At 27.6% G+C, this 22500-nt stretch overlaps 1 protein-coding gene across 1 annotated transcript in view; it reads right to left on the bottom strand.

The window, feature by feature from the left end:
- Positions 1-22500, bottom strand: part of LOC137618107 (2-oxoadipate dehydrogenase complex component E1) — a 447864-nt gene that overhangs the window by 204002 nt on the left and 221362 nt on the right. The gene's annotated exons all lie outside the window — the stretch shown is intronic.

Raw genomic sequence — 22500 nt, forward strand, 5'->3', positions numbered from 1 at the left:
ACTAAGGTGTTATTAGTTTAATTCTGATTATGTTTTATTTTTGAATGGTAATAATTACTGTTATAATACTATTGTCAAAAAAGGATTCTTTTTTAAAGGCTACGGCAGTCTGTTGTGACGAGCCGAGAGAAGGTTGTGACTCAAAGACAGTATGAAAGCAACTGAGTGAATTTATTATAGAACACTCTCCTTTATATACAAAAATTCAAAGCAACAAGAAATTTCATGTTAAAAAACAGACACTGTTAGAGAGGAGAAAAGCAGACATGTTTATTCTGGTTCTTTTTAGTGCGAGGGAAGAGCGAAAATACAAGCATAATATATACAGAAAATTAACTATGTACGATCGTGTGACACACGGTTGGTACATGGCTCCCCCCCTAAAAATGACATACTGTACATGTTAAATAGGGCGACCTGATCTAGAGAGGCGAACTGTAGGCGGGTCATCTGGCAGAGATAAACAGGTTTTAGACGATCAATGGCGACCCAGTCTTCTTTGCCACGAATGTTTAGTAAGAATGCTTTCGGACTGCGTCGGATCACAAGGAAAGGGCCCGTGTAAGGGGGCGTTAGCGGTGGCTTGCTAGTGTCGTTACGCAGGAAGACATGCGTTGCAGAGTGCAAGTCTGTTGGTATGTGATGCTTCGCTGGGGGCTTATAAGTCTGGCGGCATGGAGTAAATTTTCCCACGACGTGACGTATGCGCTGGAGATCGTCGGAGGAGGTTGTAGAAGGAAAAATTTCTGCAGGGACGACCAACGGGTCGCCATACACCATTTCAGCTGCCGAGACGTCGAGGGCGTCTTTAGGAGTGGTCCTTAGTCCCAGGAGGACCCAGGGAAGCTGAGTAAACCAGTTGCAATCCTTGCATCAGGACATCAAAGCTGCTTTGAGGGTGCGATGAAAACGTTCAACCATTCCATTGGCAGCGGGGTTGTAGGCCGTTGTCTAATGTAGGGTGATGCCCAGGAGATTCGCTAATGATGTCCATAATTGAGAGGTTAAAGTGGTACCCCTGTCAGAAGTAATATGCCCAGGGATACCAAATCTTGCAATCCATCCTAAGAGTAAGGCAGATGTACATGAGGCGGACGTTGCAGTTTCCATTGGAATGGATTCAGGCTAACGAGTGGAGTGGTCGATGACGGTAAACAGGTAACGATGTCCTTGTGATGTGGGTAGGGGGCCTACAACGTCGACGTGAATGTGTGCGAAACGACGCTGAGGTTAAGGAAAGGTGCCCACTCCTGAATCCGTGTGTCGATGTACTTTGGAAGTTTGGCAAGAAGTACAGGCGCGGACCCAATCCTTAGCATCCTTAGAAATGCCGTGCCAAATGAATTTCGCCTTCAGTAGCTGTGCAGTAGAACGGCACGAGGGATGTGAAAGGCCGTGAATGAAATCAAACACCTGCCGGCGCATGGGAGCAGGAATCCAAGGTCGCGGTCTACCAGTACTGACGTCACATAGGAGGGTGGTGTTGGAGACTTCAAGGGGGAAGTCTTCCCAACGGAGGGACATGCAGGATGTCCTACATGCTTGATACTCTGGATCCTGTCGTTGGGCTTCAGCCAGGGCATTGTAATCCAATCCCAGTTGAACGGCAGCCAACGTGTTTCTTGACAGGGCATCAGAAACGGGATTCATTTTCCCAGGGACGTATTGAAGGGTGCAATTGTATTCAGCCACGGCGGAGAGATGTCACAGTTGCCGGGCGGACCAGGCGTCAGACTGTCGAGTGAAGGCACGCACCAGAGGCATTTGTTCTGTGTGAATGACGAAGGACGTACCTTCTAAGAAATGGCGAAAGTGATGGACAGCCATGTGCACCACCAGCAATTCATGATCAAAGGTAGAATACCCCGATTCTTCCTTGGACAGTTTTCTGCTGAAGAAGGCAAATGGGTGGGGCGAGCCATTGACCACCTGTTCGAGTACTGCACCAATAGCAACTTTGCTGGCATCGGTGGAGAGAAGGAGAGGGGCATGTGGGATAAGAAAAGTGAGAGCCGCAACAGTTGATAGGGCCTTCTTTGCATTGCAGAAGGCTGCTTCTTGAAGGGGACCCCACTTCAGGTCATTTGGCTTGCCCTTGAGGGAGGCGTAGAGGGGAGCAAGAGCGGCGGCAATGGCTGGCAGAAAACGGTGATAATAGTTGATCATGCCCAAGAATTCCTGCAGAGCTTTGACGGTCGAGGGTGCGGGGAAGTCCTGAACGGCTGCTACCTTCTCAGGGAGGGGATGGACTCCTTCAGGAGTGATGCGGTGCCCTAAGAACGACACTTCTTTGGCGCCAAAGGTACACTTGTCGTATCAGACTACAAGGCCGTTTTGTTGCACGCGATCGAGCACGATGCGCAGGTGACGGAGGTGTTCCTCTTTTAAGGAGGAGAACACAAGTATGTCGTCCACATAACACACAGAAAGGGAGGTTCCCAAAGATGCCATCCATGAGACGTTGAAAGGTGACCCCAGCATTAATTGAAGGTGTATGTACCAAACGGAGTGGTGATAACGGTCTTGCGGATGTCTTCTTTGTTCATAGGCACCTGATAATACCCCTTCAGGAGGTCGAGCGTAGAGAAAACCTTCACTTTGTGCAGCTAGGAAGTCACGTCGGCAATGTTTGGGAGGGGGTAGTGATCAGGTTCAATTTGCATGTTCAGGCGCCTGTAATCCCCACATGGACGGAGGGAGCTGTCTTTCTTCAGAACGATGTGTAAGGGTGACGACCATGGGCTGGAGCCCTTTTGGCAAAGGCCCATTTCTTCCATTTCGGCGAACGTCTGTTTGGCGGCTGCTAATTGTTCCGGTGCCAGGGGTCTGAATTTTGCGAAGACTGGTGATCCCGTCGTCTTGATATGGTGATAAATACCGTGCTTGGCAGGAACTGTGGGCATATGGCGAAGTTCTGGACGGAAAACTTCCGGGTACGACGTGAGGAGGTGGGCGTAGCCATCCATGGGTGTGCTGATGTGGAGAGCGAGGTTAGAGGGGGCGGGTTGAAGAGGTGTCGACAAGTACGAGTCTGCGTTGACCAATCGTCGGTGGGCGACATCGACCAGAAGGTGGAAATGAGAGAGGAAATCCGCACCGAGCATTGGCAATGTGACGTCAGCAACGGGAAACTTCCAATTGAATGCACCGTTTCTGAACGATAATGTGAGGTTCTCGTAACTGTAGGTGGGTATCGCAGATCCGTTGGCAGCTACCAAGCGGACGTCGGCAGACGTAGACAGACTACATCGTGTCCTGAAGAGTTCCCTTGGCAAAAGAGAACGACAAGAACCCGTGTATACCAAAAATCGCAACCCTGTTCCTGTATCATGTAAAAAGAATAAATTAGAAACACGGGAGGCCACCGCCACGAGTGATGGCCTACTTACACGTTTTTTGGCCACTGACAATCCTTGGCACATTTCTTCGCGGTTGCCCCAAATCTGAAGTCGTAGTAGCAAAACTGCGGCGGATGGGAGGTAGTAAGTGGCTGTAGAAGTCGTTGGTTGGGGCGCGAGCGATTGGTGGGTAGTGGGTGGCTTTGTCGCCGCTTTGGCACGTCACGGGGTAGGCGTGTATGTCCTATGACATTCACGTCAGCTTCGGTTGACGTTGAATAGGTATCCTCTTCGTCAGGGGTGGAGGCGTTGATGGAGGTCTAGAAGTGGCTGTCCATAAGGGCGTCGGCTTTGGTCATCAAGTCCTTTATGGGTAAACTATTGACATCGGGTATGGCTGCGCGTATAGGTCTGGGTAAACGGCGTATCCAAAGGGCACGAAGAAGGTTTACTTCACGAGGAGAGCAGTCTGCAGCAGGCTGCAGGCGAGCGATACTGGTCATTTCCCTGAGGGCAAGCGAAGCCCTTTGGTCCCCCAACGCTTGTTGCGAGAGCTGAAAAGGCTTTGCTATACGGGCGGCTGGCGACGGTGAGTACTGCTGCATAGGGTATGTTATGAGGGCATCATACGCTATTGGGGTGTCTCCTTGTTCACTAAGCCAGTCGGATATTTCCGGGAAGGTGTCCTCGGGTATCGCCGCGAGAATGTAATCTGCTTTGGTGGTTGAGCGAGTCACGCCCTTGATGCGAAACTGGACTTCTGCGCGCTGAAACCAAGCAAACGCCTCTCCGCTGGCGAATGACGACAGTTTCAATGGGGGAGCCGCAGCATTAACTTCCGTAGAGTCAGCCATAGTACCAACGACGGAGGGGCGAGGGGGTGTGGAAGGCGGGAGGAGCAAGTCGACTTCCTGGGTCACCAATGTGACGAGCCGAGAGAAGGTTGTGACTCAAAGACTGTATGAAAGCAACTTAGTGAATTTATTATAGAACACTCTCCTTTATATACCAAAGCTCAAAGCAACAAGAAATTTCATGTTCAAAAACAGACACTGTTACAGAGGAGAAAAGCAGACATGTTTATTCTGGTTCTTTTTAGTGCGAGGGAAGAGCGAAGATACAAGCATAATATATACAGAAAATGAACTATGTACGATCGTGTGACACACGGTTGGTACAGTTTTAACATTTCGGAGGTAAGTTATCCAACAAACATGACTGTATCACCTACTGCAAAGGAAATAGGTGTGATAAACTATCACCTTCCAAGACTTAAAATATATTTTCAAATATTAATAAAATGTGAATAGGCTTATTACTTTGTCAAATCTTAAATGCTTACTTGTTTTCACGAACTGGTAATAAGGAAGTTTACCCAAGGCAAAATAATTTTCAGTAACTGTCATATTAGTTCAAGGATATGTTAGGAGTTCCCGGAAAATCACTTAAAATTCATGATTGAATATATCTTAGCTTGTCCACCACTAATATTATTTCTCTCTCTCTCTCTCTCTCTCTCTCTCTCTCTCTCTCTCTCTCTCTCTCTCTCTCTCTCTCTCTCCTTGTTGAGCCAATATCGTGGATGAGCGTACTAATATAAAAAAATGGAGATGTTCCGTGATTGATTGTTTGTGAGAAGGGAAATCTGATCAAGGACTCAGTTCAAATATTTAGCGAAAGGCAGGATCTTCCCCCTGTCTCGTGTAGCTTCCATAAACTTTACTTTTTTATCGTTCAATCCATTTCCCTTCCGATGACACACTGGAAGAGTTCTAAGAAAATTTCGAACCTTATTGCATTTGGAAAATCTTGAGAGATTAGACAATCTCTTTTTTTCTTTTTTATTTTATCTAGCTTGAAATCTACTAACTAAACAAAGATATTCTGGTAAATATTTAAATGCTTTTTTAATGGGCTTACATTTCATTCACGCACACTTTGTAGTTCATCACACGACTGCTCAGTAAATAAACTCCAGTGAAAGTGTGACTTCCTGCATCTTTCTTTCCCAGTTATGTCTCCTGAAACTGATTAAATCCGTTTCATCACTTGATTTATTGATCTCTTTTCTTTACAGGAAAAACATATTGAATGGTCCATATTATAATTTGATAATGATGAGTCATTTTTTCAAATACTTTTTTTGCCAATTGGCTAGTTATTTTCCCACATCTGTCAGCAATTTTGATGGACCTCAAAAAATCTTGATACGGGAGTGAAGGGAAATTCAATTTACAATGGGAAGGTACTAAAAGTTAACGACAACTCACACCGTCCATATAATTTTTCTTTAAATTTCATTTCGTCGTATTCGTTGACGATATAATACTTCAAATAGTGAAAATTAAGTAGGTTATCTCCTTCCTCTTTTGGTTTTCGATAGATCATCTTGTCTCCAATAGAGACCAATTTACACTTACTCAGCCTCTTTAGGAAACACTTAATCTTGTTGGAATTATTGAAAGAGCAAGATAATATTTCCCGCTATTTATGGCTTCTCTTAGTCACTTTTCTTTAAATTGATATGTAAAAAAGAAGATTGAATAGCTGATGATTCAATGGACGTTTCTCTTCGTATAGTTGATTTTCAAATCCCAATAAGCTATGAAAGCTTTATTGAGATTCAGAGAAAGCCTCGGATACTTTGAGTAGCTATGATTGAAAAAGAATGATAGATTGATACACATTTTGATAGACAGACTAGCCTAGAGTAATAAGGTAATATGGAGACAGACAGAGAGAGAGAGAGAGAGAGAGAGAGAGAGAGAGAGAGAGAGAGAGAGAGAGAGAGGACTCCTATAGCTTGTTTACCAAAGAATTTTTTCCGGACAAAATACATTACCAATCTAATTAAAAATCAATCATTTTTGTCAACAAGTTGTTCGCAAGAATGATATAGCAAGTAACGCCAAAAATATACCACATGGTTATAAATTAGAATCATTATAATGATAGAATTAGTAACGTATGAAATTCTATTGAATTTTCGTTCATATAGGATTTTCTCAGCTTCCCCCACCATCACACCCCTTACAGCTCAAACAAGTACTCTCCCCATCGCCCTCCTCCCTATTAGCCAGAACTCTTCACTGTGTTCCATCTGTTGGCAAACATATGCGCGTTTTCCACACCTGGAATTCTCGAATCTATAGATATTGAAGGTTACATTGGGGGCACAGGAGGCAACAGGCCTTTGTATTTGAGTGTACATACTTAATTTTGTTTCTTGTCTGCACTTCTTCTGTCTCTTTATTTTCACAATTATATATCGCTCCGACTGCCATAAAGTTCTACCTATGATGTGAAAGATTATTTGCTCCATTATAGTAAAGGAATTTACAAATACTATTTGTTTCGGGAAATCTTAAGTTTTCTTTTCTGTGATCCTCTCTACCGCTTTTCGTTACAAATGTGTTCACCTAAAATATTCGACGATAAACATATGTGCTACACATCCATATACTTGTTTTATGCAGATAAAAAGGTCGGGAAAGTACGTCCTTATTCTTTTTCATTTCCTTTCTCCCTTTCCAATTACTTCTGTTGATGGTAAAGACAAACTCTTCTTTTTCATAGGTTTGTATAGGTCTATATTGCTTTGCATTTGACTGCCTAGAGTAAAATCATTGTCGCCTATCGTCAATTTTGTAGTTTATAATTAATCCCATCTTTTTTATTTCATATATGATTTTTTTACTGGATCAACCTTTACATGAACATTGATGCAAAAAAAAAAAAAAGAAAAAAAAAAGTCATTTTTTCCTATGTAGTTTTGATAAAAAGGCATTACAGGTATCACTTTCAGCAAATAATCTTTATACTTTCCAATAACTATCGAGTTTTTTTCTGAAATGCCATTGTACTGGGATGTTCAAGGGTGCACCATAAGTCATAACAGTCGTTTTCTGTTAACAACAAATTTCAACCCGAAATATATATTCCAGGTAATATTAAATAACAAAATGCCACCAATTGTATGAACCTGGTTTTTTTTTTTATAAATCAAGAAATCCTATAGTAAACATGATAAAAAAAAAAAAACATTCATCCATGATACAGCCCTTTTAGTATATGTACTTTGAATAATCCATACATATATGAATAATCGTATTTTAACACATATAGGCATTAAGGCAGTAAACATCACATTGAATGTACTCATATATCATCATTAAACATTTACTGCATTTACAGTGTATACAAAGAGGCCAATTGCCAATAAGAACATTCCCAATTAAACAAATATCGTCTACGACATCCATAAAACACTGTATTGCGCTCACTTCAATGATATCACCATCACAGGCCTTGAACCTCAGTAGGAGATTGCCAGACACAAATATCCCATCAAGTCACCGACTTCATAACTGTGTCAACATCATGTGAGAATGACACCCGCCAATGACACCCAATACAATCAGCAATGCTTGTTTAGCAAACCAAAATTTACGTCAGTTCGCCAGTTAACTGTGACACTGCGTCATGGGTAAAACAAGAGACGCGTCGGATTAGCAAAAAGATACAACTCGCTCCAAATTAAATCAAATTTTCCAGACAGATATATATCCTTATTGTTATATAATATTTATCATGTAAACGATACACCCCACCCACACTATTAGTGACAGAGTACTGATACAATAAGGTAAACTACATATGATTACATGAATTTTGTTCTTCTATTGGTAATAATACCACTAACCTGTTTCTGATCTACACATAATCTTCATAATCTTATCCACTTCACCATTATATCTCTTTCCATGCTTTATCATCATATACTTTATATCATCACGAACAGTACCATCTTGTCCTGGATCAGCTCTAATTACCTGTGCCAGCTTCCATAACCCCTTCGCAATATTACTATCTTGCACTAATACCACATCTCCTGCTCTTAAACTCCTCCTATTATATTCTGTATAGATTTTAATCTCCTTATGTGATCTCCATTAATTTCGTACATCCCACTTGGACAAAAGAAAGGTAACTGATTAATCAACAGATCATTGGGGCGGAGGTATACTGCCAAGTCCAAACAAAATCCAGGTTTTTTATTCAATTGGTCTTTCATTCACCAGATTAGCAATACTAAACATAGGAGTTTGCAACTTTCTAACATTCAACTCAGAATCTCCCATTCTGATATAAAGACACCTTTTGACAGTCTTGATGAGTGCTTCACTTACCTTATTATAGCAAGGTACATCACTAAGTGTATTAAAAATCTTTGTTACCCCTTCGTTCTCTCCAATGCTTTATATTTTCTTGCTTGGTGATATCAACCGAATTCCCTTATCTGAATATATAAATTTAGGGACTCCTTTAATAACAATGAACCTTTGAAATGTCACAAAATCATCAGTACTGTATCCTTCTGCCAAATCTAGGTAAAAAGCTCGAGTAACTAAACAGTTAAGTATAACACCAAAGATTTCACCATGCGTTCTCTTCTTATCCGTGTCTCTTATTGGTAAGGGTAAAAAAAATCCATGGCTGTATTATAGAAAAGTAGAGTAGGTTTCATTCTTGCTATCCTCATTTGACCCGTAAATTGGGCTTCTAATTTCTTTGTCAACTACCTACTTGTCACACATTGATTTTATTTGTCATTATTATTCTTCTCGCTCCTTGTAATTTTGCCAAAGTAGTGTCTATGCTTTTATAGTCTACCTTATGTATGTATGACATATAAAATATAATAACTGGATGATTTGCTTGTACCAACATATAATCTTATTGATTCAAATTTTCCTTTAGCTACTTAGAAATTCTTTGTTCTACTACTATAACTCCATTCTTAACTGAATGTCCAAATCTTATGAACCTCACTCCCCTGTCACTCCTGTCCCTTTGCATCTCCCTAAGCCACATTAGTTCTACTTTAAATAATTCCTTAAATTTTTGGTTCTCTTAGCATACTTTTAAGGGATTCGTATTTTTAAATATTCATTATCCTGCATGTAACTCTTAGAATTTTGTAATAATGGCTAAATCTATAAACATTAATTATTTGTATAATATGGCTCTCCTAATTTACCATAGCAACAACCGTAAATATTAGATAATATGAATAATAATAAATAATAATAAATAATAATAAATAAAAAAAATAATAGATATTAATTAATAATAAATGATAAATAATAATGAATAATAATAATAATAAATAATGATAAGTAATAATAAATATTAATAAATTATTATAATAAATAAGAGATACTAATAAAAAAAATATTAAAGAATAATAAATAATAATAGATAATACTGAATAGTAAGTGATAAATAATAATAAATAATGAATAATAAATAATAAACAATCATAGATAATAATTTATAATAATAAATGATAAATAATAAATAATAAGTAATAAATAATTAATAATAAAATAATAAATAGTAAATATTAATAAAAAAATATATAATGATTATAGATAATAAAAAATAAAGAATAATAATTAATAATAAATAGTAAATGATGATAAATAACAAATAAAAAATACTAATGAATAATGGATAATAATAAATAATAATAAAAGATAATAACCAATAATAAATAATGAATAATTAATGAGAATAGATTATGAATAACAAATGAAACAATAGATTATAAATGATAATATATAATAAATAAGGATGAATATTAAACAATAAATATTAAATAATGATAAATATCAATTAATGATTAATAAAGGACAATAAAAATATAAATATTAATAATTATTAATTAATAAATATTGAATAATAATGAATAATAAATCGTAAATAATAATATAAAATAAATGATAAATAATAGCACATGCAATATAATAGATTAAAATAAATAATAAATAATGAATAATAATGAATAAAAAATAAAAATAAATAATAAACAATAATAAATAATAAAGTATGAATATTAATTAATTATAAATAATAAATAATTATAAGTAATAAATAATTATAGATAATAAATAATATAGGATGAATAATAATGAATAATACATGATAAATAATAATAAATGATAAATAATAAACAATAATAAATTATAAATATTAGATAATAAATAATGGATAATAATAATAATTGAGTAATAAATAATAATAAATAATAAATAATAAGTAATGATAAACAATACATTATAATAAATTATAAATAATAAATAATAAGGAATAATAAATAATAAATAATAAAAAAACAAACAATGCATAATAATAATTAATAAATACTAAATAATAAATAATAAACAATATTTAAGAAAGAATGAACATTAATATACAATAAAAAATAATAAATAGTAAATAATGATAAACAATACATAAATAATAAATGATATAGAATAATAGATAATATATAATAGTATATAATGAAAAATAATCAATAATAAATAATAATAAATAATAAATGATAAATAATATATAATGAGTAGTAAATAATAATGAATAATATATGATAAATAATGGAAAATAATAAAGGATAATTAAAGATAAATAATAGATAACAATAAATAATGAATAATGATGAATATTAAATAATAATAATAAATAATAACTAAAAATAATAATAGATAATGAATAAAAATAAATGATAATAATTAATAAATAATGAATAATAATAAATAATAAAAGAAATAAATACTAATAGATAATAAAAGATAGTAAATAATAATATATAATAAATAATGATAATAGATAATAAATAATAGGTAAAAATAATAAATAATATTAAATAAAAATAATAATATGATAAAATAAAAAAAATAAACAATAAATGATAAAATATGATAAATAATGATAAATAATAATAAAAAAATACTAAATAATAGATAATGGTAAATAATATATCTTAGATACTATTAAATAATGAATTATAAATGATATTAGATATTAAATAATAAACAATGATACATATTAAATAATAAATAATAAAAAGTAAATAATAAAAATAATAATAATAATAATAATAATAACAATAATAATAATAATAATAATAATAAATAGTAGTAAATAATGACTAATAAATTATGATAAAAAATAGAGAAAATAATAATAAATAATGATAGATAATATATTAAAGAAAATAATAATTTAAATTGAATAATAAAATTATATAGAATAATCTATAAATTTTGATAATATGTAATAAATAATAAATAATAAGAAAAAAATAAATAATGATAAATAATAATTAATATAAAATGATGAATCAACAATAATAAATAGTAATAATAAAAAAATAATGAATAATAATATATAATAATTAATAATTAGTGAAAATAATAACAAATAATAAACAATAATAAAAAAAGATAATTAATAATAAATTATAAATAATAATAAATATTTATCGAAAAAAATAATAAATAAAGAATAATGATAATGAATGATAAATAATAATAAACAATGAATAATAATAAATAATAATAAATAATAATTATAGATGATTATAAATAGAAAATAGTAATTATTAATAAATAATATATAATGATAAATAATGAATAATAATGAATGATAATAGATATCAAATGATAATAAATATTGAATAATAAAGGATAAATAATAATAAATGATATATAATAATAAAGAATAAATAATAAAAAATAAATAATTAATAATAATGATAATAATAAATAATGAAAAATAATAAATAATAGTACATTATAAAAATAGATAATAAATAATGAATTATGAGTAAAAAAATTAATAATAAATAATGAATAATGAATATTAAATAATGAAAAATAAATAATAAAGAATATTGATAATAATGATTAATAATAAATAATAGTAAATAATACATAATAAATAATAACAAATAATGATAAATAATAGATATTAAAAAGTAATAAATAATAATAATTCATAATAAATGATAATTAATAATAAATGAAAAATAATAATAATTAATAAATAAGAAATAATAATGAATAAAAATAATAACAAATAATAAATTATGATAATAATAAATAACAATAAATGATAATAAATAATAAATATTAAAAATAATTAATAAAGAATAATAATAGATAATAAATAATGGTAAATAATAATAAACAATAAATAATAAGTAATAATAAATAATATATAATAATAGATGATAAATAATAAGTGATAAATAATATTAATTGATAATAAGTATTCAATAATAATAAATAATAATAAATTATATATAATAGATAAATAATGAATGATAATAAATGATGATGCATAATAAATGATCAATAACAATAAATAATAATAAATAATCAATAATAAAGGATAATAAATGATTATAAATAATAAATGATAAATAATAATGAATAAATGATAATAATGATAAATAATAATAAATAATAATTGATGATAATAAATAATAAAAAAAATAATGAATAATAATAAGTAATAATGAATAATGAATAATAAAAAGTAAATAATAAGTAATATTTGATAAATAATAAATAACAAGATATAAATAGTAAATTATAAATAATAAATAATAAAAAATAATGAATAATAATAATAATAATAATAATAATAATAATAATAATAATAATAATAGTAAATAATAAATAATAATAGATAATAACAAATAATAATAAATAATAATAAATAATTGAAAATAATAAGTAATAAATGGTAAATAATAGATATGGAATAATAGTAAATGAAAGTGATAAATGATAAAATTAATAATAACAAATAATAAAAAATAAAATAAATAAGTAATGATTAATAATAAATAATAAATAATAATAGTAATAAGTAATAATAAATGATAATAATATATGATGTAATTAGATAATGATGAATAATAATAAATGATAATAATAATTAATGAAAAACAATAATAATGAATAATAATAAATCATGATAATTGATAATAATAATAATAAATAATGATAAATAATAAAAAATAAGAATAATAACCAATAATCAATAAAAATGATAAATAATGAATAATAATAAATAATAGAAAATAAATGATAACTAAGAAAAATGAATAATTATAAATAAAAACTATAGATAATAATGATGAATAATTAATAATATATAATGAATGATAATAAACAATAATAAATAATAAGTAATCATAATAATGATAAATGATAATAAACAATAATTGATAAATAATAATGGATAATAGAGAATGATTGAATATAGTAAATGATAAATAATCAATAATAAGTATTAAATGATAGATAATAAATAATATATTATGATAATTATTGAGTAATAAAAAATAATAATTAATAATGATAATAGAAATAATAAATACTAAATGATAGAGGATAATAATTGATAATAGATAAAAGATAATAACAAATTATAAATGATAATAAATAATAAATAATAATGAAAAATTAATAATAATAAATACTAAATATAATGAATAATGAATGATAATAAAAAAATAAATAATAAAGAATAATGAATATAAAAATTATAGGAAATAAAAAAAAAAATAAATAAAAATAATGATAAATAATACATATTAGATGATAACAATCAATAAATGATGAATAATAAAAATAAATAATAATAATAAATAGTAATAAATAAAAAATACTAATAAAAGTAAATACTGATAAATAATGAATGATAATGAATGATCAACAATAATAAATAATGATTAACAATAAGTAATAAATAATAGATAATAATAATAGAAAATAGATAATAGATAACAAATAATAATAAACATTAATAACTAATGAATAAGGATAAATAATAAACAACAATAAATAATAAATGATAATAAACGATTATAAATAGTGATAAAAATAAAAAAACAATAAATAATAATATATAGATGATAATAATAAATAATAATAAACAATAAATAATAAATAATACCAAATAAGATATAAGAATATATAATAATAATAAGAAATAAAAATAAATATTAACAAAAATAACGAGTAATAAATAATAAATAATAGAATATTAAAAAAAAATATATAATAAATAATTATAAATAGTAATAGTAAATAATAAAAATAATAATTAACAAATTAAATTAATGATAAACAACAAGAACATTGAAAGTTGAATAATAAATAATAATATATTATAAATAATGAATAGTACATGATAATAAATAATTAATTATTAATAATAATAAATGATGAACAATAAATAATAATAGATAATAAGTAATAATAAATAATGAATATTAATAGTAAATAGATGATAAATAATAAGAAATAATAATAAATGAGGAATATTGAATATTAATAAATAATAAGAAATAATAATGAATGATGATTAATAAATATTAATAAATATTAGTAAATGAAAAATAATAATTGATAATCAAAAATAAATAATAATATATAATAAATGATGATAAATAATAAATAAAAAATAATAATAAACAATGAATACAGATAATGAATAATGAATAGTAATAAATAGTATATAAAAATGAATAATATCAATAATGAATAATAATGAATAATAAATAATATATGAAAATAGAAAATAATGATAAATGATAATTGATATTAAACATAATATATAATAAATAATAATAAATAATAAATAGTAAATAATATATGATAATACATACATACATATACCAAAGGAACTTCCCCCAATTTTGGGGGGTAGCCGACATCAACAATGAAACAAACCAAAAAGGGGACCTCTACTCTCTACGCTTCTCCAGCCTAACCAGGGACTCAGCCGAGTTCAGCTGGTACTGCTAGGGTGCCACAGCCCAACCTCCCACATTATCCACCACAGATGAAGCTTCATAATGCTGAATCCCCTACTGCTGCTACCTCCGCGGTCATCTAAGGCACCGGAGGAAGCAGCAGGGCCTACCGGAACTGCGTCACAATCGCTCGCCATTCATTCCTATTTCTAGCACGCTCTCTTGCCTCTCTCACATCTATCCTCCTATCACCCAGAGCTTTCTTCACACCATCCATCCACCCAAACCTTGGCCCTCCTCTTGTACTTCTCCCATCAACTTTTGCATTCATCACCTTCTTTAGCAGACAGCCATTTTCCATTCTCTCAACATGGCCAAACCACCTCAACACATTCATATCCACTCTAGACGCTAACTCATTTCTTACACCCGTTCTCACCTTCACCACTTCGTTCCTAACCCTATCTACTCGAGACACACCAGCCATACTCCTTAGACACTTCATCTCAAACACATTCAATTTCTGTCTCTCCATCACTTTCATTCGCCACAACTCCGATCCATACATCACAGTTGGTACAATCACTTTCTCATATAGAACTCTCTTTACATTCATGCCCAACCCTCTATTTTTTACTACTCCCTTAACTGCCCCCAACACTTTGCAACCTTCATTGACTCTCTGACGTACATCTGGTTCCACTCCACCATTTGCTGCAACAACAGACCCCAAGTACTTAAACTAATCCACCTCCTCAAGTAACTCTCCATTCAACATGACATTCAACCTTGCACCACCTTCCCTTCTCGTACATCTCATAACCTTACTCTTACCCACATTAACTCTCAACTTCCTTCTCTCACACACCCTTCCAAATTCTGTCACTAGTCGGTCAAGCTTCTCTTCTGTGTCTGCTACCAGTACAGTATCATCCGCAAACAACAACTGATTTACCTCCCATTCATGATCATTCTCGCCTACCAATTTTAATCCTCGTCCAAGCACTCGAGCATTCACCTCTCTCACCACTCCATCAACATACAAGTTAAACAACCACGGCGACATCACACATCCCTGTCTCAGCCCCACTCTCACCGGAAACCAATCTCTCACTTCATTTCCTATTCTAACACATGCTTTACTACCTTTGTAGAAACTTTTCACTGCTTGCAACAACCTTCCACCAACTCCATATAACCCCATCACATTCCACATTGCTTCCCTATCAACTCTATCATATGCTTTCTCCAGATCCATAAACGCAACATACACATCCTTACCTTTTGCTAAATATTTCTCGCATATCTGCCTAACTGTAAAAATCTGATTAATACAACCCCTACCTCTTCTAAAACCACCCTGTACTTCCAAGATTGCATTCTCTGTTTTATCCTTAATCCTATTAATCATTACTCTACCATACACTTTTCCAACTACACTCAACAAACTAATACCTCTTGAATTACAACACTCATGCACATCTCCCTTACCCTTATATAGTGGTACAATAGATGCACAAACCCAATCTACTGGTACCATTGACAACACAAAACACATATTAAACAATCTCACCACCCATTCAAGTACAGTCACACCCCCTTCCTTCAACATCTCAGCTTTCACACCATCCATACCAGATGCTTTTCTTACTCTCGTTTCATCTAGTGCTCTCCTCACTTCCTCTATTGTAATCTCTCTCTCATTCTCATCTCCCATCGCTGGCACCTCAACACCTGGAACAGCAATTATATCTGCCTCCCTATTATCCTCATCATTCAGCAAACTTTCAAAATATTCCGCCCACCTTTTCCTTGCCTCCTCTCTTTTTAACAACCTTCCATTTCCATCTTTCACTGTCTCTTCAATTCTTGCGCCAGTCTTCCTTACTCTCTTCACTTCTTTCCAAAACTTCTTCTTATTCTCTTCATATGACTGACCCAATCCCTGACCCCACCTCAGGTCAGCTGCCCTCTTTGCCTCACTTACCTTGCGCTTTACTTCCACATTTTTCTCTCTATATTTTTCATACTTCTCTATACTATTACTCTTCCACTTTTACCTTCACTCCTTCATTCCACCATTCACTGCCCTTCCTCATGCTGCCTCCAACAACCTTCTTGCCACATACATCACTTGCAATCCCAACAAAATTTTCTTTTGCTAAATTCCACTCCTCCTCTAAATTACCAGTTTCTCTTACTCTCACCTCGTCATATGCCATTTTCAACCTTTCCTGATATTTACTTTTTATCCCCGGTTTTATTAGCTCTTCAACCCTCACTAGCTCCCTTTTACATCCACCTGCTCTTTTCCTCCACTCTTTTGCTACAACTAATTTTTCTTCCACCAAAAAATGATCAGACATACCGTGCACGTCTTTCAATCTTCCAAACATTCTTTTAGTTATCAACACATAATCCATTAATGCCCTTTCTATTACTCTTCCATTTGCCACTCTTACCCATTTATACTTATTTTTATCTTTCTTTTTAAAAAAGCTAGCACTTATTACCATCTCTTGTTCAACACACATATCTACCAGTCTCTCACCACTCTCATTTTCACCTGGTACGCCATACTTCCCAATGACACCTTCTACCTCTCCAGCGCCCACTCTAGCATTCAAGTCACCCATGACAACTACATAATTCCTTCTACCCAGTCCTTCTACACACCTAGTTAATTCATTCCAGAACTCATTCCGCTCTTCTTCACCTTTCTCACTACCTGGCCCATACGCACTGACAAACGCCCAACATTCCCTACCCAACCTAACCCTTACCTACATTAACCTAGATGAAATCTCCTTCCATTCCACTACTTTACCTGTCATCCATTCACTCAGCAATAAAGCCACACCCTCTCTCGCTCTTTCCCTTTCAATCCCAGACACTCTACCAGACATTTCACCAAACATCACTTCACCCTTTCCTTTCATCTTTGTCTCACAAAAGGCCAATACATCCATCCTTCTACTTCTAAACATACTTCCAATCTCACATCTTTTACTCTCTATTGTACTACATCCACGCACATTCAAACACCCCAAAACTAGAGTGCGGGGAGCAGTCACTCTCCCCCCAGCTCCATCTCTTTGATGATGTCTCACAGGATTTTTATACAGGAGAGGGGGTTCCCAGCCCCCTCGTCCCGTCCCTTTTAGTCGCCTCTTACGACACGCAGGGATAACGTTGGCGCTATTCTAATTGTTTTTATGCCCCAGCGGCCACAGGGGTCTTATATGATAATGATAATATTAATTAATAAATAATAAATAATAATAAATAATAAATAATAAATAATGATAGAAAATGATAAATAATAATAAATAATGAATAATAATAAATAATAATAAATGAAAGATAATGAATAATAATAGATAATAAATAACAATGAACGATAATAAATAATTGATGATAATGAATAATGAGTAATAAATAATAAATAATTAAAATAATTATAGTAAATAATAATGAATGAAATATAAGGAATAATAATAATAAATAACAAATGATAAATAATAAATAATAAATAATAAAAATTGAATAATAAAAAATAAACAATAGAAAATAAATAATAAATATTCAATAATAATAAATAACAATAATAAATATCAGTGAATAATGGTAAAAAAAATAATACATAATAGAAAAAAATTATAAATGATAATTATTAGTGAATAATAAGTAATAATAAATATTAAACATTAAGAAGTGATAATCAATAAAAAATAATGAATGATAAAAATTAGTAATAAATAGTAAATAATTATAAAGGATTATAAATAAAAAATAGCAATTTTTAATAGATGATATTTAATAATGAATAATAATGAACTATATTAAATAACAAATAATAAAAAATATTGAATAATGAAGGATAAACAATGAATAATATATAATAATAATTAATAAATACTATTAAATGATAAATATTTTATAATAATAATAAACAGAAAATAATATTAACAAGTAATAATAAAATATAAATAATGAATAATGATAAATAATAAATAATAATAAATAATAAATAATAGATAATAAATAAGAGATAATAAAAAATAAATAATAAATTATAAATAAAATTGAATAACAATGATAATTAATAATAAATAATAGTAAATAATACCTTATGAATAATAATGAATAATGATAAATAATAGATATTAATAAATAACAAATAATAATCATTCATGATAAATAGTGATTATTAAAAGATAAAAGAAATAGCAAAAAATAATAAGAAATAATAATATATAAAAACAATAATAATAGATAATAAATAATAAATAATAACAAATGATAAATAATGATAATAATGAATAATAATAAATAATAATAAATAATGAATAATAATTGATAATAAATAATAGTAAATAATAAATAATAATATATAATAAATAATAATTAATAATAAATAATAATAAATGATAATAAATAATAAATATGGATAAATAATAAACATTCATAAATAATGAATATGGATAAATAATAATCATTAATGAATAATAAATGATAAGTGGTGAATAATAATAATTGATAATAAATATTAAACTAAAATAAATAATGTATAATAAATGAATAGTGAATAATAATAAATAATATTGAATAATAAATGATAAGTAATAATGAAAAATAATAAATAACAATAAATAATAGTAAATAATCAATTATAAAAAATAATGAATAATATATAATAAATGATAAATAATAATGAATAATTATAAATAATGATAAATAAAAATAAATAATAATTGATAGTAGATAATAAAAAATAAATAATAAATAATAATAAGTAATAATGAATAATGAATAATGAATAGTAAAAAATAAGTAATATTTGATAAATAATTAATAATAAATTATAAATAACAAATAATAAATAATAAATGATGAATAATAAATAATAATGAAAAATATTAATAAATAATGATAACAAATAATAATAATTAATAATAGATAATAAAAAATAATAATAAATAACAAAAATTAAAAATTAAAAATAATAAATAATAAATAGTAAATAGTGAATAATGAATAAGAAATAATAATAAATGAAAATGATGAATAATAACAATAAATATTAACCAATAAAAAAAGAGTAATAAATAAGTAATAATGATTAACAGATAATAATAATAATAATAATAATAATAATAATAATAATAATAATAATAATAATAATAATAATAATAATAATAATAATAATAATAATAATAATACTAAATACTAAATACTAAATACTATATACTAAATACTAAATACTATATACTAAATACTAAATACTAAATAATAAAGAATAAGAATAGATAATAAATAATAGATAGTAATAAATTATAAATGATAATAAATAATGAATAATGATAAATAATAAATAATATTACATACTAAATAATCATGAATAATGAATGATAATAAAAAAATAATACTGAATAATAAATATAGAAAATTGTAGGAAATAAAAATAAATAATAATAAATAATAAATAATAATAAATAATAAATAATAATAGATAATACATATTGAATAATAACAAATAATAAAAGATAAAAAATAAATAATAAATAATAATTGTAATAAATAGTAATAAATAATATATATTAATAAATAATAAATATTAATAAATAATATATGATAATAAATGATCAAAAATTATAAACATATATCAATAATGAGTAATAAACAATAAAAAAATAATAATAAATAAATAAATAATAATAAATAATAATAAAAGAAAATAAACAACTAATAATAATTAATAATAAACAACAATAAATAATAAATGATAATAAATGATAACAAATAATAATAAAAAATAATAAATAATAAGTAATAATATACAAATAACTGATAAATAATAATAAATAATAGATACAAAATGATAATAAATAAAAAATAATAATATATAACCATAAAAATGAATAAAAATAAATATTAATAAAAAAATAACTAATAATAAACAATAAATAATAAAAGAAAAATAAATAATTATAAATAACAAATAATAAATAATGAAAATAATAAATAGTAAATATATATAATAATAAACAATAAAAAACAATGAAAGTTAAATAAATACTAAATAATTATAAATAATAAATAATATATGATAATAAATAATAATAAATGATGAATGATAAATAATAATAGATAATAAATAGTAATAAATATTGTATAATGATAATAAATAGATAATAAATAATAATAAGTAATAATAAAAGATGAATAATAAATAATAACATATGATAATAAATAATAATATTTGATGATTAATAATAAATCAAAAATAATAGTATGTAATGAATACTAATAGTAAATAATGAATAATAATAAATAATAAATAAAATAAATAATAATAATAACAAATAATAATAAATCATAAATAACAAAATATGAAAATAAAAAACAATAATATATGATAAATAATAATAAATATTAAAAATCATGAAATGATAAATAATAATATATAATAAATAATAAATGATAAATTATACATGATAATAAATACTAGATAAATAATAGTATTAAATGATAAATAATAAAAAAATAATTATTAATGAATAATGATAAATAACAAATAATATATAATAATAAATTATATTATATTATAAATAATAATTAATAGTAAATATTAATGAATAATAAATAATAATAATAGATAAGTATTAATGCATAACTATAAAAATAAATAATAATAATAAATAAGTAGTAATGCATAATTATAAAAAAATAAATAATGATAAATAAATAATTGAATAATAAATAATAAATAAATAATAAATAATAATAAAAAGATAATAAATATTAATAAATAATAAATAATAATAAATGAAAAATAATAAATGATAAATAGTAATGAACAATAATAAATAATATATGATGATAAATAATGAATAATGAATGATAAATAATTGAAATTTATAAATAGAAATAAATGAAATATAAGTAATGATAATAAATAATAAATTATGAATGATAAATAATAAATAACATATACTAAATAATAAATTATAGATAAAAAAATTAGAAAATATATAATGAATATTCAATAATGATAAATAATTATATTAAATATTCAATAATGATAAATAATTATAATAAATATCAGTGAATAGTAGAAATTAAAAAATAATGAATAATAATAAAAAATGATAAATGATAATTATTAAATAATAATAAATAATAAACAATAATAAATGATCAATATTAATAAACTATGAATAATAAATAATAATTAACAAATAGATGGTAATAAATAATATATAATGAAAAATAAAAAAAAACAATAAAGAATGAATAATAATAAGTAGTAAAGAATGATAAATAATAGATAATAAATAATAATAATAGATAATAATAAATAATAATAAATAATATAATATAATAAATAATAAATTATGATAAATAATAAATTATAATAAAAAATATATAATAATAAAAATAGATAAAAATTAATAATAACGAATAATGAATAATAGTAGACAATAAATAATAATAAGTAATAAATTATAAACAATAATAAATAATAAATGATAATAATAAATAATA

The sequence above is a fragment of the Palaemon carinicauda genome, chromosome 24, assembly GCF_036898095.1.
Source record: "Palaemon carinicauda isolate YSFRI2023 chromosome 24, ASM3689809v2, whole genome shotgun sequence".
NCBI lineage: Eukaryota > Metazoa > Arthropoda > Malacostraca > Decapoda > Palaemonidae > Palaemon > Palaemon carinicauda.